The sequence below is a fragment of the Gracilinanus agilis genome, chromosome 1 (assembly GCF_016433145.1).
Source record: "Gracilinanus agilis isolate LMUSP501 chromosome 1, AgileGrace, whole genome shotgun sequence".
In the NCBI taxonomy this organism is placed as follows: domain Eukaryota; kingdom Metazoa; phylum Chordata; class Mammalia; order Didelphimorphia; family Didelphidae; genus Gracilinanus; species Gracilinanus agilis.
The window spans coordinates 301,035,191-301,058,622 of NC_058130.1; positions in this window are offsets into that span (position 1 = coordinate 301,035,191).

The following is a 23,432-nucleotide window of genomic DNA, read 5'->3' on the forward strand; positions in this document are numbered from 1 at the left end:
TCTCTCTCTCTCTCTCTCTCTCTCTCTCTCTCTCTCTCTCTCTCTCTCTCCCCCTTTTTTTTTGCTAGTCCTAAAGATAAAAACATAATTTTTTGAGTCTCAGAGGTTTCAGTGGGAAAATACCTTTCTCTATATCAGACCACAAATGATCAATTCAAGGCCTCCTAAACAAGCATAAATTGGGATGAGAAAAGGCCCATTTAGTGCTAATTGCTCTATACTCAATAGAAGTGAAACAAAAATGTAATAAGTAGCTCACGAGAAGAAACTGTTTGTAAATGTCATAAAATCTGAATAAGCTTCAGAAATTATTTTAATTATTTTCTGATTTGTTATTACTTAATATTTCTTTTGAGGCATGGGGATAAATACATCTGTTTCATTCTAGATATATTTTTATTCCAGATACTTGTTTCCATTTTGCTTTTTTGTTGTTGTTTTTCTTGACTTCCTCTGCCTCCTTAAACTAGAATCAGCAGTAAAATTATTCCTTAGAAATCCAAGGTTAAAATAGCTTTGGCTGACTAGCTACTTTATGGAAAAAAGAGTTAACCCTAGAATGATGAACCCAAGGCAAACCTTGTGGACAAATGAAGGACAGGGATTAGTGATGACTTCAGTTTTAGCAGTGTCAAGCTTACCATCATGGGTATGTATGTATGTATGTATATTTAAATATCAATAAAATGAAGTCCTTTCTGTTTTAATTAATTTACATCTGTGGGATTTCCCTTCCCTTAAATTCTGTAGTTAAAATCAAGCAATTCTGTGAATATTTTTTATCCTTCTTATTTGGGAATCAGGTAACTTTATCAAACACAGCAAGTGAGGTTAGTGTGACCTGACCTATTTTTTCTGTTTCTTGGTAACTGTTATTTACTTTTCTTAGTATTCAAAAATTATCCATTTGAAATTTTCTTTTCCTTCTCTGTTGAAAAATCAGGACAATTTTTGCCTGGTGTACACAGTAAGAAATTGAGCTCTACAATGCAATTTGCATCTATGTGATAATCTCTGTGAGTAATGCTTCTAGTCTCTCTGGGCTTGTACTTCTGCTTCAGTGAAAAACTCTCATAAAAAGATGCAATAACAGAATGAATAATGGTGAAGAGAACAATCTAAAATTTTTTGAATAGCCAGATTTAAAGAGCCATCATTTATGATTTGATATGCATTTTGAGGATCTCCATTGGAGTGACTCAAGAATTTGAAACTGATCCTATGCAGTTTAATAACTTTTAGCTTGTTTTTTAGATATAGATAGATGACATGTTGATCAGATCGATAGATAACACAAAGCTGGAAGGTATGGATAATACATCGGGTAACAAACATTCTGAGTCTAAAAAAGATCCTAAAAAGCTAGTGAATTAGACTGAATCTGATTAGGTAGAATTCAGTAAGGTATAATACAGGCCAAAAATTCAACTTCTCAAGTATAATTTGGGGAAGAAATGATTATATAGCCATATATTTGAAGAAAAAAAAAGATTTCATCTTAGTGGACTACAAGATCAATGCAAGTCAGCAGTGTCATAGGGGAACCAAAAATTTTAATATGATTTTAGGCATGATCAAGAGATGTATCTTTATAGAATTAGAAATGAAGAATGGAGATGGATCTCTGGAGTCATCTGGTCCAGCCTATATACATAAATAACTTAAGAGTATGTCTGTGCTCTGTCCTTATAAGAGTATGTTTTCTGTGTAGAAGAGCTTTGGAAAAAAAGATAATAAAAGAGAGAATTGAGATAGTAGCCATCAAAATGGTGAACAATCTAAAACAGCTGCATTCAATTATTTGAAGGGCAAACATACAGAAGAATTAGTATCTCTCTAATTGGTACAAGAAGCAGATGCAAGAACAGTGGGCAGAAGTTGAAAAGAGGCAAATTAGGTTTTGTGGCAGGAAATATTTCCTAGCAATTAGAGATTTCTGAATTTGGAATGGACTGTCTTGAGGAGACATGGTTTCCTTCTAATTGGAAGCATACTTAAAGAATATTGTATATTGGGGATTATTTTTCAGGGTGTCCATGATGGATACTGAGATTACATTTAACTAATTTTTTATCATTTTTTTAGTTTGTTTATTTAATGGAAAGATTTTTTAATGGGGGTTGGGGTATTTGTCCTTATTTCCTTACTTTCAATTTCTGTTCTATAAGAATTACCATCCTACAGTAGAAAGGAAATTTCTCAATTACTATATTTTATTATGGAAAACATCTAACTTTTAGTGATATTGGGTAATAAAGATAACATAGTTCCACTAAAATTAAGCTTTATTCCTATATTTAATATTATGAAAATGAAAGGTAACTTTTTTCTTTTTTTTAAACATTTATTAATATTCATTTTTAACATGGTTACATGATTCATGCTCCTACTTTCCCCTTCACCCCCCGCACTCCCCCCACCCATGGCCTATGCACATTTCCACTAGTTTTGTCATGTCAAATAGATCATGACCTATTTCCAAATTGTCGGTAGTTGCATTGGTGTGGTAGTTTCGAGTCCACACCCTCGATCATGTCCACCCCGACCCATGCATTCAAGCAGTTGTTTTTCTTATATGTTTCCTCTCCTGCAGATCTTCCTCTGAATGTGGGCAGCGTTCTTTACCATAAATCCCTCAGAATTGTCCTGGGTCATTGTATTGCTGCTGGTACAGAGGTCCATTACATTCAATTTTACCACAGTATATCAGTCTCTGTGTACAATGTTCTTCTGGTTCTGCTCCTTTAGCTCTGCATCTGTTCCTGGAGGTCTCTCCAGTTCTCCTGGAACATCTCCAGTTCATTATTCCTGTTAGCACAATAGTATTCCATCACCCGCATATACCACAGTTTGTTCAGCCATTCCCCAATTGAAGGACATACCCTCCTTTTCCAGTTGGTTGCCACCACAAAAAGCACAGCTATAAATATTTTCGTACAAGTCTGTTTATCTATGATCTCTTTGGGGTACAAACCCAGTAATGGTATGGCTGGATCAAAGGGCAGGCATTCTTTTATAGCCCTTTGAGCATGATTCCTAATTGCCAGCCAGAATGCCTGGATCAGTTCACAGCTCCACCAGCAATGCATTAATGTCCCAATTTTGCCACATCCCCTCCAACATTCATTACTCTCCCCTTCTTTCATTTTAACCAATCTTCTAGGTGTGAGGTGATACCTCAGAGTTGTTTTGATTTGCATTTCTCTAATTATTAGAGATTTGGAACACTTTCTCATGTGCTTATTGATATTTTTTATTTCTTTACCTGAAAATTGTCTATTCATATCTCTTGCCCATTTATCAATTGGGGAATGCCTTGATTTTTTATACAATTGCTTTAACTCCTTGAATATTTGAGTAATTAGATCCCTGTCAGAGTTTTTTGTTATAAAGATTTTTTCCCAATTTGTTGTTTCCCTTCTGATTTTGACTACATTGTTTTTGTTTGTACAAAACCTTTTTAGTTTAATATAATCAAAACCATTTAATTTACATTTTGTAAATTTCTCTAACTCTTGCTTGGTTTTAAAGTCTTTCCTTTCCCACAGATCTGACAAGTATACTATTCTGTGTTCACTTAACTTGTTTATAGTTTCCCTCTTTATATTCAAGTCATTCACTCATTCTGAATTTATCTTGGTGTAGGGTGTGAGATGTTGATCTAAACCTAATCTCTCCCATATTGTTTTCCAAATTTCCCAGCAGCTTTTGTCAAATAGTGGATTCATGTCCCAAAAGTTGGGCTCTTTGGGTTTATCATACACTGTCTTACTGATTTCATTTACCCCAAGTCTATTCCATTGATCCTCCTCTCTGTCTCTTAGCCAGTACCATATTGTTTTGATGACTGCTGCTTTATTGTATAGTTTAATATCTGGTACTGCTAGGCCCCCTTCCTTTACATTTTTTTTCATTATTTACCTTGATATTCTTGATCTTTTGTTATTCCAAATGAAATTTGTTATAGTTTTTTCTAATTCAGTAAAGAAGTTTTTGGTAATTTGGTAGGTATGGCACTAAATAGGTAAATTAATTTGGGTAGAATTGTCATTTTTATTATGTTAGCTTGTCCTACCCATGAGCAATCAATGGCTTTCCAATTGTTTAGATCCAGTTTTATTTGTTAGGAAAGTGTTTTGTAGTTGTTTTAATATAATTGCTGTGTTTGTTTTGGTAGCTAGATTCCTAAGTATTTTATATTGTCTAGGGTGATTTTAAATGGTGTTTCTCTTTCTACCTCTTGCTCTAGTGTGTTGGAAATGTATAGAAATGCTGATGATTTATGTGCATTTATTTTGTATCCTGCAACTTTGCTAAAGTTGTTGATTATTTCTACAAGCTTCTTAGTTGATTCTATAGGATTTTTTAAGTAGACCATCATATCATCTGCAAAGAGTGATCGCTTAGTCTCCTCATTGCCTATTTTGATACCTTCAATTTCTTTTTCTTCTCTAATTGCTATTGCTAGTGTTTCTAGTACTATGTTGAATAATAGAGGTGATAATGGGCATCCTTGTTTCACTCCTGATCTTATTGGGAAGGCTTCTAATTTATCCCCATTGCATATAATGCTTGTTGATGGTTTTAGGTATATACTGTTTATTATTTTTAGGAAAGATCTTTCTATTCCTATACTTTGCAGTGTTTTCAATAGGAATGGATGCTGTATTTTGTCAAAGGCTTTTATAGCATCTATTGAGGTAATCATGTGATTTTTGTTGGTTAGACTGTTGATATGGTCAATTATGTGGATGGTTTTCCTAAAGTTCAATCATCCTTGCATTCCTGGTGTAAATACCACCTGATCATGGTGGATGATCCTCTCGATCACTTGCTGGAGTCTCTTTGCTAGTATAGAGTCCAGGTTTCTAATAATTTCTGGTTTTTCTGGAAGACCTATTATTCTCAAATTGTCTCTTCTAGACCGGTTTTCTTGGTCTGTCACTCTCTCATTGAGATATTTCATGTTTCCTTCTATTTTTTCAGTCTTTTGACTTTGTTTTGTTTGTTCTTGTTGTTTTGAGAGATCATTAGATTCTAATTGCTCAATTCTAGCATTTAGGGATTGGTTTTCAACTATAATCTTTTGGTTTTCGGCTATGATCTTTTGGTTTTCGGCTATATTCTTCTGGTTTTCGGCTATAATCTTCTGGTTTTCGGCTATAATCTTCTGGTATTCCTTTTCAATCTGGTCATTTCTGGTGTTCAATTTGCTTATCAGTTCATTTGGTTTCTGAGCCTCACTTTCCAATTGCAAGATTCTACCTTTTAAACTGTTATTTTCTTGCCAGATCTCTTCCATTTTCCTCAAAATCTCAGTTTTGAACTCTTCCATAGCTTGTTAGGAGTTTTCCTTATTTGAGGAGGGTCCGGATTCTTGTTTGTTCTCTTCCTCTGTTTGCTCGGTTGTCTGGATTTACTCTGTGTAAAAGTTGTCCAGTGTTAAAGACTTCTTTTTCTTGTTAATCTTTCTCTTCTGAACTTCCTGAGACTGGGAAGCCATCATTAGCCCAGCAGCTTCTCAGGTTTATCCTCGTGCTCAGGGTCTGTCTGCAGTCTTTTGGCTCCTGAGGTCTGAGTTCTGGTTTTTTCCAAGGTCAAGCCCCCTGGTGGACCCCCTTGCTTGATCCTCTGCTGGAGGTTTCTTTACAAGTCTCAGGGCGCTGCTTCCACAGTCGTATACCCGTCTGCACTGGTTCCCCACTCAGCGTTTCAGAGGTTTAGCTCGTGGCTGTGTCTGCCTCCACCCACACCTCCACCAGTGCCTATGCTCTGAGCCTGTGCTCTGTGTTCTGTGCCCCGTGTCTGCTCTCTGCGTCCTGCTCCCGCGTTTAGGGTTTGCGTGTGTTCTTTAGCTTTTTGGGGTCCTAAATCTTGCTGCTCTCAGGAACAGGCCCCGAAGCTGCCAATGACTTGATGGGTGCCCCAAACTTGCTCTATTTCTTTTTAGCTGGCTTTGGCGCTAAAGGTGTTGTGTGTGGAGGGGGTGAGGTTGGGGTGGTTGCTCAGCCCGCGATTTAGTTTCACCCCTTTATAGCATGGAAATGACCCGATTCCACGTACCTTCCACGCTGTGCTCTGTTGTGGGGTTCCTCCGTCCGTCTGGACTTGTTTTTATGTCCCCTTGAGGAGTTTTGTGTGTTTCGGGCAGGAGAGGTTAAGAGCTGCTTCTTACTCTGCCACCATCTTAACCCGGAACTCCTAACATTTTCAAATCAAATGTATTTACTTTCCATCAATTCGGAAAGGATTTTGAAAATCCAGACAATTTCCAACTTTCTTTAACATGTTTTTTTTTTCACATTAGTGCAAATGTTACTTTAAAAGAGTGTTTTATTAATGTTTCCAAAATATTTCCATCTTAATAATCCCTCCTAGTAGTACTTTCACTTTAATTAGTAACAAATTTTTTTTAACTAAACCCCATTTGTACCAAATCTGACAATTCAAAAACGTTCCTCATCACTTTTTTTCTGAAGAAGAAAGCAGGACATTCCAAAAACAGTCACCTAGATCTCATACCTACCACTGTATTTAATCAGATTTAGCATCTTTTCTAGAATTATTTTTGATTAATGATAGTTTATAATAATAACTATTAATGATAGAGAATTTTAAGTTTTTCGAGCTTAACAAGCCTTATCTCAGTTGAGCTTCAAAATAACATTATAAAATACTTGCTTTGGGTATTTTCTATTATGTGTTGTTTTGTTTATAGATTGTTCATTTGGGTATATATTAATTTGGTGCTTATTGTGGCAAAGTGGACAATGGATGTTGCTTCTCAAGATCTTTTTTTTTCAAATTTTCTCCCGACAAACTTTTTTTTAATCCTTCCAGAAGTTCTTGTCAAATAAGAGGGTTAATCCAAAATAGGCTATGCCACTGTCTTTCAAATTTCTTTCAACTTGGACTAGTCTACTAATTTAAGTTTCTACTTTGCTAACTACTTTTAAATAGTTATTGACTAGTGATTCAATATATTCAAATTATACTAGGCTTCTTTCATCCCCCTTTGAAAAAATAATATTTCTTTTGAAATGCATGAATTTTTGTCTTCTAAAAGAATTATTTTTCATCTTATTCTATAAAGTAATTCCTTCTTATATTGAAATTATTGAATCATTATTATTACTAATATGCATTCATTCAAATTTTCCTTAATTTCTGCTAAAAGTGTTTTATATGGTTGTATTTCCCGAGTGTATTTTGGTAGATTAACTCCTAAGCATTTTTTGGTAGTAATTTCCAATGGAATTTCTCTTTATATTATTTCTTTCTTGGTTACGTTAGTACCCTGATAGTACTTTATAGAAATAATGATTTTTCATATACTAATCTATAATACCTACTTTGCTGAAACTAGTAATTTTTCAAATTGAATTATTTATATTGAGCTGTCCACCTTTATCAGAAAATTATCCTTTCATCTCATTATTAATTATGAAGGCACGGATTCTTTGTAAGCAGTTAAACATGACATGTATGGGAAGTGCTTGCTTCTATTTCTATAAGCATTTTATTATCAATATTTTTCTGGAGTCATAGACTGCATCACTTGATTAATAAGTGACCTATTAAGTTTTTCCTTCAGAATTCTGTACTGTTTAATGGAAATTGATTGACATTGAGTTTTGAAGTCACTATGAGGACTGAACCCAAGACCAACACTAGAATCAATCTTCCTAATGATATAAAAGTTGATTGTGCATTTGGTATATCATAGATACTTATTCATTATTTTGTGTATTTGATTCACTTTGAAAATAGCCTAGGAAAATCTAATTTTAAAAAGCTATTTATTCATTGTTCATATAACCTTTATTAAATAACTCTTACAGTAAAGTTATTTATTTTTTTAAAAACACTTACCTTCTGTCTTGGAGTCAATATGGTGTATTGGCTCCAAGGCAGAAGAGTGGTAAGGGCTAGGTAATGGGGGTTAAGTGACTTGCCCAGGGTCACACAGCTGGGAAGTGTCTGAGACCATATTTGAACTTAGGACCTCCCATCTCTAGGCCAGGCTCTCAATCCACTGAGATACCCAGCTGCCACCCACAGGAAAATTATACTATAAAGTGTGCTAAGACCCTGTTTACATATAAGATTTATGTGCAATTGATAAATGAATTTTTATCTTAAATATCAAATGAATATAGTTTAGAATATCATATTGAGAAATATCTCCCTCAAATTCAAGTTTGTCACTGTTCTGATTCATTTAGCAAAAATCTCACTAGTGGTTAAAGAGTATTATGGGACATATATCTCTTATTAGTGTACTCCCAAATTATGGACAAAATACTTCATATTAACCTTTTCCTAATGTATACTACATTTGGAAATAGAAAAATACTTATATTTCAAAAGCAGTCTTGCAGGTAATATGTTGCCAATTTTTATTCTTCTTTAGCTGGCAATCATAAGACCCAGATGCTAAACACTGGAAGATATTTCTTCCAATAGCAGCATCTGGCATATTGGCAGACTCCATAAGCAATTTTGTTTTACAGCTTTAAAACTGCTTCTGGGTCTATTACATGGTTAATCTGATGGGCTGTCTGGGCTGCCTTTTCCCCCTGGATGCCATATGCCAACAGCTAGAACTGCAATGAACTGTTTGCCCATTAGGTTTGCAATAAAGAACATACCTGAAAAAAATATATAGTCTGCAAAGTGTGTATTCAACTTCTGTTCACCCATTAGGGTCCAGGTGACAAGTGACCTGTCTGAAATTGTGCTAATTTGCCAGAAATCATCAAAGACAATTGAGAATCAGCAAACACAGGGGTCGTAAAAGTAAAAGGATATTCAGGAAATGACTATATTCTCATTTAGATCTTTAGACAAGTATTTTCCCCTTCTACTAACACAAAGAGGATGAGCTGAGAAGTAGGAGAAGAATACATATTTAAGTCTCAGAAAATATTTTTTTCAAATTTCTTTTTAACTTTTTAATAAATTTCTACATGAATTTTCTGAAATTATATGATTCCTGTTGTCTCCCTCTTTCCTTCTTTCTTCCCTCCCTATGACTGACAAGCAGTTCAATCTGGGTTGTACATGTATTACCACATAAAACATATTTACATATTATTCATTTTTGTAAGTGAATGATAAAATGACAAAACCTAAAGTCATATACCCAAATAAACAGGTGATAAAGCCTATATTTTTCATCTGCATTTCTACTACAACAGTTCTTTCTCTGGAGGTGGTTAGCATTCTTTTTCATGAGTTCATACGAATTGTTCTGGATCATTGTATTACTGTTAGTAGCAAAGTCTATCACATTTAATTGTTCCACAATAGTGTAGTTACTATGTATAATGTTCTCTTGGTTCTGCTTATTTTACTTTGCATCAGTTCATTTAGGTCTTTCTAGTTCTTTCTGAAATCATTCTGTTCAACATTCCTTATAGCATAACAATATTCCATCACCATCATATAACACAGTTTGTTCAGCCTTTCCCCAATTGAAGGACCTCTTTTTAGTTTCTAAATCTTTGCCACCACAAGAAGCACAGTTATAAATATATTCTGTACAAACAAATCCTTTATTATTTCTTTTATCTCTTTGGGATACAAACCTAGTTGTAGTAGTATTGAATCAAAAAGAAGGCATTCTTCTATAACCCTTTGGACTTAAGGTCAAATTGCTCCAGAATGATTGGATCAATTCATAACTCCACCAGCAATGCATTAGTGTCTCAAATTTTTCCACATTCCTTCCAACTATTATTTTCCTTTACTGTCATATTGGCCAACTAATAGGTGTGAGGTGGTACCTCAGAGTTGTTTTAATTTATATTTCTCTAATCAAGAGTGATTTAGAACATTTTTTTCATATGATTATTGATAACTTTGATTTCTTCACTTAAAAAACTGCCCATTTATATCCTTTGTCCATTTATCAATTGGGGAATGACTTGGTTTCTTATGAATTTGATTTAGTACTTCATATATTTGAGAAATGAGACCTTTGTCAGAGAAATCAGGAAATATTTCTAACGATTCCATAAATGAAAATGTAGTATATGGATTGGGAAAAAGATATGGAAATTTAATTCAAAGCTTATTAATTATCTAGGTTTGTTCCCAGCTTCTAGTATAGGATAAATATGTTGTCTTTTTTTTCTTCTTCCTTTCTCAGGCTTCCTTATTATTACTTGCATCTCCCTAAAGCAAAGACTAAGTGCCAACAAAAAAGTTTAATTATCTGTTAACCTGGTGACAATGTAGGCACCTACTATAGAAGGTAAGGTTGAAAGCAAAAAAATTATATATTTATATATCAAGATCTGTTATCTCCACTGCCTCAGCTCACTTGAATACTCGCTTTATTCTTTTTTTTTTTAAACCCTTGTACTTCGGTGTATTGTCTCATAGGTGGAAGATTGGTAAGGGTGGGCAATGAGGGTCAAGTGACTTGCCCAGGGTCACACAGTCGCTTTATTCTTAAGAGGCTAATCTCTCCTTAGTCACATCATACTGGGATACCAAATGTCTTGGACATGTTATTAATTCAGATCTTGGGGAATAACTTCCTCACATATTCACTTATTCATTTTCCCTATCTTTCTATGTATGAATGCAAGAAACTATAGTCAAGTATCTGCTACATTTTTTTCTATCCATCATAATAGTAAGTTTTAGTATGATAAACAGGAAACTAAAACAAGAAACCAAATTGATAAAAGATTGAATTCTGTGTTTTTTGTTTACAATTTTTTAAGGTTGTTAAGACAAAAAGAATAGCACAAGATTATGGGTAAGATATTTTCATAGGAACAATCCAGAAAGACTGTGGAAAGAAAAACTGTGGAAAGAAGATCACTTTTAAATATATTGTCTTCCTCTACCTTCAAATGTGAATATATTTATTCCAGAGATTATTCTAGACACCTTAGATATACATTTAGAGTAAATAGTAAGTTCATTCCAAATACCTTATTCCTGAATTTTTATTACTTTAACCAAAATCTCAAGTGATTTTTAATGCAATAAAAATGCCAGAATCTGTCATTTGTATTCTTGTCTGGGAAACTCCTAGGAAAAAAATAATAGCTTTGGTCTCTTTCTGTTTTCCTATACTCTTCTTTAAGTGTTCCCTTTCCTTTTAGCACTAACGACTTCAAAATTCCCAGTTTTCTGATGGTGTCCAGGACTCCTCTGAGCAGTGCTCCATCTTTACCTCATCTTGCATGAACTAAATTGACCCAGTATTTCATCTTCCCAATCTTCAAACTGTACATATAATTCTAGAGTTCATGAAACCTATGTGAAAATCCTATACAGCCTAGTTAGGTAAACTGATATTAATTCTGGCTAAGGAATTAAAAAATTATATTACTCTCCCTCCTTGCTGCCCAAGATGTAAATTTTGAGAAAGCAGGAATGTTGTTTAACAATCTTAAGTAGTTGGTGAAACTTTGGAATTGAACATTTCAAAATGAGGAGTAGATTTTAAGGGGAGATTCATGAGAGAGAAGCCTTTCAATATCCCTGAATTTTGTAGATAGACAACCACTATAGTTCATCTATAGAAATACTCCTATCATTTGCTATAGTGCGTAGGTAAAATCACCCATCTTTGTTAAAATCTAGCACATCTGCTTAAACTCCTCATTTGTTTTATCTCTAATTTATTAAGAGAGAAGACTCTGTTTTTCACTCTTCCAGTACTGACTGTAGTTCCAATTAAATGCTCTGAGTTCTTTTCAATTGAAAACATACTGTTTTAACCCAATAATATCAATCAAATGATCGATTATTTTTAGCTAGAGAAAAAACACAGAATTCATTGTATGCATGGGCTTAGTTTGATTATTCAGGGAGTTTTACAATTCTAGTTATTTATATTTCTCCACTTTATTAGTTCTAGTTTTCATTACAAATTATGAGTTTTAGTAGAAAAAAACCTTAGATAACTTCTAAATTTTGTCAATAAAGAAAAAAGTACATATACTTTTTTGATAAATATTATAATAAAACATCAAGTTTGTGAAATTCCTTAAAACAATTTTAAAAGTTTTCATTTAAAATGGAAGATTTTCCAAAATATTTGTGAACTTTTGAAAAGCCATTTTTGTTGAAAATTACTAGGATGTATAACAAAAGCATGTTTCTCTAGATGGTGGGTTAACCTATCTTGTGTTAACACTGTCATGCTGTGCTTTGCCTATGATTGGTGACCAAAAGACATTATTTCCAGAGGATTCATATTGTCTGGAAGTGACAAGTCATGCTGCTATATCACAAAGTAATCAATAACATGAAGACATACTGGACAGAAGAAAGGAAAAATAAAAGAAGTTGTGGAGACACCATTGTTTCAGATATTCAAGACATTAACAGCAATGATTTGGGAAAAGACTGAAAAAAGTCATGTAAAATGTAGGCACATGACTTTTCTGACTATATTTCATTATTCAAATAAAATGCATTTGTTCAAGATGTATTTTTGTAAAGGATATAAGGTAATATAGACTAGGTGCATTGTCATTACCAAATCTTAAAAGAAACATTTTATTGCCATAGAAGGAGTACTGGACATATCATCAGGAAATGTTTCTGAGTTGCAAATGTTAGCAATTATTTTCTTATTGAAAAGGCTTGTTTAATAAAACAATAAGTGAAGCATAAAAAATGTTCCCGAGTTTGAATCTTAGCTTAGCTAGTTAAAACTGGTGGTCCTAGACCTTAAATTTTCTGATTTTATTTTTCTCAGCTAACAGGGTTGGAGTATGTGATCTCTAAATTCTAGAGGTACTATTAGATAGAATATTGACATAAATGACACCTGATAAAGACTGTATAAATGTGGTGAGAATTAAATTATATTTTACCTCTGTCAAGTTATCAATACTATGAAGCCCAAATATTGAAAATATTGTCCAGGAAATGTGAAAGGGTATATTTTAATTCAACTCATCCTTTCCACCTCAGAACAGTAAAAAATGTCAAAAAAAAGTTAACTAGTAATAATAACAATAATAATAATAGAAAAAGTACCCCCACAATCCTCATGAAGGAGATGGCAAAAAACATAGTAGTATCCAACTCTTATTGCCTATTACATATTCTATGTACCTGTCTGTGTCCTGCCCCCTTGACCCTTCACTATATGCTATGGAAGTTTAGATATAGAAAAGTGCTATGATATGCATTATTCAGGATGGTTACCTATACAAATTGGGCTTCACATAGATTACTCTACCATTCAGTAGGTAGGATTTCAAGTGCAATTGTTACAGGAAAAACAAACATTAGAGAAGAGAGGAAATTAGATAGGATAGGAAAGGATTAGCCTATTGATATTTTTCTAACATTTAAGAAGAAATTTTAGATAATTACAAAGTGTATCTTCCACTTCCACATATTTACATCATATGTAATTTAAATCATATTTAATACATCTTTTTGAGATTAATTTATTCATAAATAATAAAATATTTCGATTTCTGGATTTGATTAGACAATGTCCCACAAACATTTAAAGTATTTCACAAAAAAATTAGAATATTAGGAAGTTTTATTTTGATGAACAACATCCAACTCCAGCACATTAAAATTGGTGAAGAAAAATAATCAGTATTGAATTTTATGTTTTAGGTACAAGTTAATTGAATAATAATTATTAATTTAATAATGTTCTAAATCAAAGCATATCTAGTTTAGAAAAACAAATTTTCAAATGGACACAACCCTCCTTTGCATTCTTTCAGATATTTCTCATGACATGATTTGAAGTGACATTTATAAGAAATGGAACAATTAATCCAATTAAACAATTAAAATCATAATATAATAAAACACAATTTGGAATTAATAATCCTGAAGGAGAAAAATAAATAACCCTTTATATGGTTCTTTCTATGAACTAGACTCTGTACTAAATATGTGAGAAATATACTCTCATGTGTTCAGCCTGACAAATAAGTGCTATTATTATCTCCATTTTACAATTGAAGTTGATAGAAATAGAGGTTGTGACTTGCCAAAGTAACAGAGTTTTTAAATGTCTGAGGCTGATTTGAACTCATATCTTCCTGACTGTAGGATTTATCCTGGTGCCTCAAGTACTTTATCCTAAAATAATAATAACTAACATTTATATAGCATCTACTACTGTGTTGAAGGCTTTATAATTATGGTCACATTTGAGATGAATGACAGTCACGTAATCTTTAACTAGTTATGACTCAATTCCTTCTCTGACTACTCTTCTCAAGGATAACAAGGTTTCCTTTCTTGTCTTTAAAATCTATATGGGGGCTCATGAACCATCGCTAATGATATGAGCATACAGAAAGCTTTGAACACGGGATATCCTATCTAGTAGGTGAAAAGTGTAAGTTGAGTGGTATTAGTGGTATTACCATGTGCCACAATGTGTTTTCTTCAATATTTGGCTTAAACCATGGTTAACAAATAATATATTATTTCATCTTCACAATAACTCTGGGAGTGAAGTGCTGTCATTTTGCAGATAATGAAACTGGGACAAATAGAGATTAAGTGATTTTCCCAGGATTACACAATTAGTGTCTCTAGATTAAAACTCAGGTTTTGCTGATTCAATACCCAGAATTTTAATTATTCTATCAACTATGCCTCTCAACTATACCATAGAACTTGAGCCATTAGGCTGACCACCAATGACTTTCAATGTTCATTTTTGCCATAGTTTTTGTTAAGCAACATGGTATAGTTATTGGAGTGCTGGATCTGGAGTTAGGAAAACACAGATTTAAATTGTTTCTTAAATACTAGACATGTAATCCTGAGCAAATTAACCACTCTGGGCCTCAGTTATATTAACTGTAAAATGAAGGTTTTGGACTTGATGATCATTAAGATTCCTTCCAACTCTAAATGCATGAGTCTCTGATTATAATACATACTTTTTTTTATATTGCTATAATATCCAATACATAGGAATGATGAGGAAATGAATTTCTGCCATATGTCAAAATCATGCCATATAAGAAATATATTAATATGATTTAAATTCCTGGGGAACTAGCTATTAATATTCTATTATTAAGTTCCTGAGTACACATTTTAAAATTCATTCCTTCTCCTTACTTAGGACCAAATTTAGAAGCACTAACAGCAGGGAATTAGAGATATGTACTTGCAAACATATGGACAGATGGATGGTCAGATCGTCAGACAGACAGTTAGATAGATACATAGATACATAGTTGATAAAACTATCTAGCATATATATTATATAGAAATGTTGTATGCATTGTTCTCCTTGGACCCATGGATTTTACTGTTATTGAGCATCCAGATGAGGAAACTACTCTACAGGGTTATGATAGAGTTCAAATGAGATAATATATGTAAAATTTTATGTAAAACAAATTATTATATGAATATTATCCATTATTACAAGAGCTCCTAAAATCATGTAACTCATTATGAGGAACTTAAATTCCTTGAAAAAAATTCTTATTTGATATAATTTTGACAATATAGTCTTAGATTTCAAGTCAGGGAAACTTGGGTTCAAACACTTCAGATGCTCTGTAAGACTCTGAGCAAATCACTTAACTTTTCCCAGGCTCAGTTTCCTCTTTTATAAAAGGTGAATCATAATACCACCTTCCATACACAGTCATTTATGAGAATCAAATAAAACAATATGAGGAAGACACTTTGCACTTTTCTAAAGGACACCTTTCTGGTTTCCCTCTTCCTGAAGCTCTGAGATTGCCTTCCATTTACAATGTATTTATTTTTTATGTTTATATTTACTCATCTATCATTTCTCTCTTTTGATTATACAATGATAAATGGCAGTTAATTTTGGTTTTTTCTTTCTTTTTATCCTCAAAGAATAGTTTACATATAGTAATTGTTTAATATGTGCCTATTGACTATTTGAAAGCTCTATAATATATTATCTAATATTTTGACCCTCCCCATCCTAGAAATTGCTACTTCCTGAAGCCTAATTGTTCCTGGTTCTGAACACAGTTTCATGAGGTATCCAGCCCATGGTCATTTCACACCCAGCTCCAATCCACATTCTTTTTGCTTTTTCCCTTGCCATCATGGGCACTCTCCCCTTCTATGTCCCTTTTGACCTCTCTTTATGTGTTGTATTACCCTTATTTAGAATATAAGCTCCTAGAGGATGGGGACTCTTATTTGGTTGTGTAGTGTATTTGTTCTTATCTCACCCTCTCAGAATCAAATAGGCTACTTCTGTCCCTACCATTTCAGGGTACTGTGAGTGGTTTGGGGCTATCGCTTAAATACTTCATCACTATAAGCTTCCACCAGTTAGATTCTTCCTACTGTTAGGCGAAGTAACTTTTGTGCAAATTCTTCTTAATAATTTAAGATTAATTACCTTTTACAAAGTGATATTTATTATAAAGATATAGTAAGAAATATGCAGCTATTTTCCGTCATTAGATGGCAAACATACTCTCTGTCTTACCTCAGTCTCTGAAGATAGTGGATTCAAAAATGAGAACTAATTTTATATTGTAACATTAGTTCCATGAAGGTGGTCAAAAAGGTCATTGTCATATACGGGAACTGAGTGAACAACATTGACATCATCTTGTGACTCAATTTGGAACTTAACTCTGTTGTTTTTCCATTATGAGAAAACTTTATCCAGTTATGTGAACTGTGAACAACAAGAATAAAAACTATTGCATTGTTTGAACCTAGATCTATGTGAAACGGAAGCTAGACCACCTCTATCTATGGCTTAGAAACCTTAACTAAGAAATCCAGGCTATGCTGACCTGAAAAAAAAAAAAAAAGAAAAGGTCAGAATGGAAGAGAGATAGGAGTTTTCTCATGAATATACATCTCAAATAGTATGTTTTACTTGAAAATTGACTTCTACTGGTTAGTCAGTTGTTGCTTCCATGTTTCTCTGAATACTATCACTTGTGGAAATAGGACACTTCTTTTTCTGATTTAGGAAATTGTATCTATTTGCTTTTGGTAAGTACCTAATATTTCCTCCAATTAAAAATCAGATTATCTAATTTTATATCCTGTTACTTGTTTCCTTTTAATTAATTGAACTTGATTGATTGTTTTTAATACATAAAAATTTATCTTACTCTGTATTCAGGATCTTTGGACTGACTAGGGAGTTTATTGACCTATTTATTATCCCTGTTTTGCTAAAAAATCATATAGCTTAGATGGTTTACTCAATTATCAAGTATATACCACATAAAATAATTTTTCACCTATTAATGGGCTGGAATTCAAAGATCACTCCTAAAAGTATTCCTTCCTTATTAGGTTATCGTTGTTATGCTGCTCAGAAAACTAAACTCTTAGATGCCATCATACCTGCCAGAATTTTCAAAACTCACAAAACCAGAAGCTCCATTTTTTTTCACCTAGAATACAACAGAACAAAAGAGGTCAATGATAAAATCCTGCTTTTTTCAGGACCATGTTACCTTAGTAGGGAGATGGCCTCAAGGACTTTTACTTTATACAATTTTTTCCACAATGGATACTAAGATATCTAAAAATCAATCCAGAATGCAGAGACAAAAAGAGCAGGTAAAGGCTGAGTCCTATTTGAAGGTTCTTACTATACAGCCAATTAAATGTGACCCATTTTAACCACATGGTTAGTAAGCTAATACCAAATCTACAGCATCTAAATATATTCAAGTCTCTCCAAGGTATTTCAATTAAAAATGATCTTTTTCTCTTAAATTTTTTAAATTAGCCATGTTGTTGGGATATTTGTTTTTTATCAAAGACTAGGTTACCATCATCACTTATTTCTGTACATGATATACTTAATATTTTCTAATAATCAACCACCCTCTTTCTTATCCATTACCAGGCTGATTTGTTGATTATCCCTTGGTCACATAATTTGAGAACTGATAGTGCTAAACCACTTTCCTTTATTTTTTTTCTCCTTCAGTTACTTTGATATCCTTTGCATTTTCTTCCTCTGGATGGATTTTATTATTATTTGTTTCTTCTACAAAATAATTATTTGATAGTTTTATTGGTATGGCATTGAATAAGTAAATTAACAGGAAATAGTGTCATTTTTATTATATTGGATTGGCCTACCCTTGAATAATTATTATTTCTACAATTGTTTAGATTTGTGGAAGATGTTATGTAATTGTGTTCATATTCTTTCTCTGTATTCCTTAGCAGAGAGATTTCTAAGTATTTTATACTGTCAGCAGTTATGTTAAATAGAATCATTCTATCTTTCTCTTCCTTCTCAGTTTTTTTTGGTAATATATAGAAATGATACTACATAGAAATGATTTTTTGGTAATATATAGAAATGATAATATATAGAAATGATTCATGTGGTTTTATTTTACATCTTGCAAATATGCTAAACTTGATAATTGCATTGACTAATATTTTAGAGGATTCTCTTAGAGTCAAGTATACCATTGTGTCACCATTAAAAAGTATTGTTATAATTAACATTTCTTATATAATATTGAATAATAGTGTTGATAAAGTTATCCAGCTTCATTCCAATCTTATCAAAAAGGCTTTTGGTTTTTCTTCACTTCAGATAAGACTTGTTTTGGATTTTAGCTCCTTAGCATTTTAAGAAAAGTTCCATTTTTCCTTGTATTTTCTAGTGTTTTAATAGAAATGGATGTTGAAATTAGTGAAAAGATTTTTTCCTCTATTTTGAAGTAATTTATTACTTTTGTTGTTTTTGTTACCGATATGTTCAATTATGCTTATAGTTTTTCTAATATTGAACCATGCATTCCTCATATAAATTCAATCTGACTATGGTGTATAATCTTTTGTCAGATATTGCTAATATTTTATTTGAAATATTTGTACCAATATTCACTAGGGAAATAGTTCTCTTTGTTTTAGTAAATATTCACTTTCTTTATATAATTGGACAAAGTAAATCCTAACAATTGTTTTAATTTATTCTTTATTGGTTCAACATTTATCCTTTTCAATTTTCAATACAGATAATTTAGAATTTTTTTCTTTTTAAAAAATTTAAGTTAACAGATAGTTTATTTTTACTGATATTTTTCATAAAACCAACTCCTAGCTTCATTTATTAATTCATTTCTTGTTTTAAGTTTAATTAATCTCTTTCCATTTTTAGGATTTTTATTTTGCTGTTTATTGGGGGATTTTAAATTTGTTCTTTTTCTAGTTTATTTTTTCATCATATGCCTGATTAATTGATCTAATCTTTCTTTCTTTTAATGATGTAAGCATTTTAAGAAAAAATATTCTAGTCTCCTTGGGAAAGATATCTCTCCCCTAATAGAATCTTGTTTCAATTGTACAATTCTGTTGTCAAGCAAAAGACAATCCAGCTTAACATTTAACTGAGAGGGATTAATACCTAGAAGTTGAAGAAAATTAAATTGCATATTCTACTAAACCGCATAAGCCTATCAGTACAATTAATCATGTAGATCATTCTTGTCGTAGTCTAATGAATCATAGCAGCAGTCAGAACACTATTAAAGATATAGATTAGAAATATGAGAAATGGAGACCCAAAGCTAAAGATTTAATTCATCCACTTACATTACCATCCCCTTTAAGATAATTGAAGGGATATTTTTCAGCCTAACTGGCATTGTCACAATTTCAACAACATTCAGACTAAATAATCCATGTCTAAGCATAATTTGTTTTAAATTGTTTTCCATATAAAGCATGTATGGTGCCTGGTGGCATCTTTCGATACACAGAATAGGTCACTTAGCTAATGGCTACTCCAAGTACAAGGTAATTTATATATTCACATGCTCTAAGAGAAAACTTCACAATTTTTCACCAATGTGTTTATGTTTAGTGGTGTGGAAAGCTAATATTAATATGGACCTCTTTTTGGTCCCCCAAAACAACCTTTAGACTTTAAAGCAAAAAATATTGGGTCTCAACCTCTGAAGCATATCTCCCTGTGACCATGGATGGAGTCCTTCCTCCTCTTTTCTACCATACTAGGAGATGCTATACATGTGCTAAGTGGCTATTTCAAACATCACATGTTACTCCTACCATTTGAAAAACCTACCTCTTAGAGATCTGAGTCTGCCCATTAGAGAGAAAGGGACCTTACAAAGAGCATAAATTGAAAAAAGACAGAAGTCTTGAAATCATGGATTTAAGAGATGTACACTCTAGTTTAAGGTTGACTCTGCCTAATGGCAGAGGAAGAGGCAGAAAGAGTCAGTCTACCCACACATTGCTCATGGTTCTCTCTTTATTTCTTTGACCTGCTTTTTGCTATTTAACAAAAAATAATTATAAAATTAAGATATGGTCTGGAGAATTTTAATAACAATGGTCAGTCAAAGGATGCATTTAATTAAAAAAAATTAATATAATAATCTGGAAACCTTTTTTTTTTTTAATGTAGCAACAGAATAATTTCTCCATTGCCTTTGAATATACTATCCAGAATACACATATTTGTGGGAAATATGGATATATGAGAAGTATGTGTATAGAGATGCACATATAAGGAATATGTCAATGTGAACAGAACAAAATCATTGAGAAATCTATATATGTAACATGTGGCCATGAACACATGTAGATTGATAACACTGATTTTGTAGAGTCATTGATGTCTCCTAGTGATCTGTTCTCTGCCATTCTTTGTTTTGTGCTGCTTGTAAGGATAGGGTCTTGGACCTAAAGGCTTCAAATATGCATTTGTCATAATTGACTGGTTGACAAGGTGGCCAGAGGTTTTCCTTGCCAAAAAGAACAGTGCAGCATTCATGATAAAATCCCTACTGAAAGAAATCATTTCTAGATTTGGCATACCCAATAGTATCAGCTCAGACAGAGGGAGTCATTTTACTCATCAATATTCTAAGAAGTCTACAAGAACCTAGAAATAAAAGGGAATTATCAAGCCATTTATCACCTGGAAAGCACTGGGCAGGTGGAAAGATTCAACAGAGAAATAAAGACACCTATTGGCAGTACAGACACTCATCTAAAGTGGACAAATGCTTTGCCAATAGTGTTATGGTATCTGAGAAGCAAACCTAGCAGGGACTTACATCTTTCTCCATTTGAAATGCTATATGGCTGACCTTTTTGGCAAGGAAGAGCTCACAAAAGCCCATATGTCTCAATGCTGGGTGCAAATTGTGAACTGCATAAATATATCCAGGCCCTGCAACAAAGAATCATAGAACTCCATGAACTTGGTTTGATTCAACAGAGTTTCCCTTGATTACAACTTGCATAATTTAAAAATAGGAGACAAAGTATACATAAGAACCTTCACAAGAAAATCAGTAACAGACCCCAAATGGCTAGGACCCTATCAAATTTTGCTCACTACCCCTACTAGTATAAAAGTAGAAGGAAAAGATTTGTGGTTCCACGTGACCCATGCAAAACCTGAAAAGAAACATACAAATGCAAAACACCTCAAAACAGTTCAAGATAGACAAATTACAGAAAGTGCTAAGGATTGAGAATTGAAATTCAAAGTCATTGCAAAACACAAAATCATTGAAAACATCTGAAAGTACATGTAACGTACACACACACAATTGACTGACATTACTGACAAAGCATCATACTCCACACTGTTCCTGTATCCGAACCACAGAACCCATATGTATGACATGTATGACAACAGACAACATGTGATGGAGAAACAGAGAAAGGGAAAAGCATCAAGAGAAGAAAAGGAAATCAGGAAAATCACCAAGAAGAAAGATGCAAGAAAAGAGTACTTGAAAAGACATTGTAAAAAAAAACCTTTGAACTTTGAACTTTGCAAAATGGACAATTGCACAAAGAAGAGGACAGAAGGAAATGATTTATATAAGGCTATAGTGTGGCAATAGCACAAAAACACAAATTAACCTCACACTTTAGGGATAATGCAACTACAGTACATCAAGATACAAGAGAAATCTACAGGCGACTTGAAGAAAATTGACAACTTTGAAAACAAGAGTGAGTATTTTGCATGCACAGTACATAAAGGGAACACAAAATACAACACAAAACTGATATCTAGTGAAGACCTTGTGTAAATAAGCGAGTGTCTGAAGATTGTGAAAATACAAAATGTATATATGTCTATAATGCAAATAGTTGCAAGTTCCATAAGATTTTAACCACATAAGAATATCAAGTGATTTTCTTATCTGGTTAACATCAATATGCAGAACTAATGCTTGCACAAATGTATAATAGTGTAAATAATGTAAATTTTATATATACCTGTAACATAGGTTGGAAAAGTAGAGTAGAATTGTAAATAATAGTCCCTAACCATTTAGATACCATATCATACTAACAAATTAGCAGATAATTCTATGTACATTAGACATAAGGAAAGTACAGAAAGGGGTAGGGAAGTTCAAAAATTTTTAGCAAGGTAGTGCAGGGAAAGCATAAGAATAAAATATTTAAGTGTTGTTGGATAGTTAACTAAGAATACTAACATGCTAAAATAGATTCTCAATATAAAAACTAAAATTGCATTTAAAACATAGTTTAAAACATAGTTTGATAACAGCTAAGAATAATAAGATGGTTGTATTGCAATATTTGATAGACATATATTAAAAGTAGAAACAAGTTAAAATTCTGTTAAATCACAGATGAGTTAAATAATAACTTAGAAGAGTTTAAGGATAAGAAAATTGTTACACTGTAAACTTAGACATTGTGTTCAATGGAAAACTTTTCTTTTTACAAAATTGTTTTACACCCTGTAAATATTGTTATATAAATAGCAACCCTCATCCCTCTACCAACTTTTCCAAAACCCATCTTAGAATAGGAATAGATAGATAATTAGTATAGTGATAAGACAAAATAAGGATTTATTATTTTGGGAGGGAGGGGGAACATGAGATAGGAATAGGAAATAGTGATGCATCAATTAATTGGTACTTTTGGGAAAAGTCCCTCCACACAAAACCAGGATACTGTAAGGATGGGATTTGTGCAAGGGGGATGGAACAAAAGGAGCCAGAGATGAGTGGCTGGCAGTTGGTGACAGTTGGTGACAGTTGAGACCAGAGAGAATTCTGGGAAATGGGTCCAGAGGAGGAAGGATGAAAAAAGAGGGCTTCGGGTGGAGGACTGTAAGGAGAGGAGAAGGACATCTCAGCTGAAATCCAGTTCTGAGAGCTTCCTGAGAATCTTTCTTTGGACACTGAAAGCCCGATTCCCTAGTCAAAGATTCCATCACATCTCACCCAGCAAGACTTCAGTCATAGAGTAAGATATGTTTTTGGACTCCATTTTGGGAGCAATCTCTTAGACTCCTTCCCCCATTACCCAACCTTGCTGAGAGACCCTTTCAGTCAAAACTCACAAATACAGAAAAGGATAGAAATAGAAACAGAAGGAGAAGGAGAAGGGAGGTGAGGGAAGAAGCTTGGGAGTGGGAACCAGAATGGTTCCCT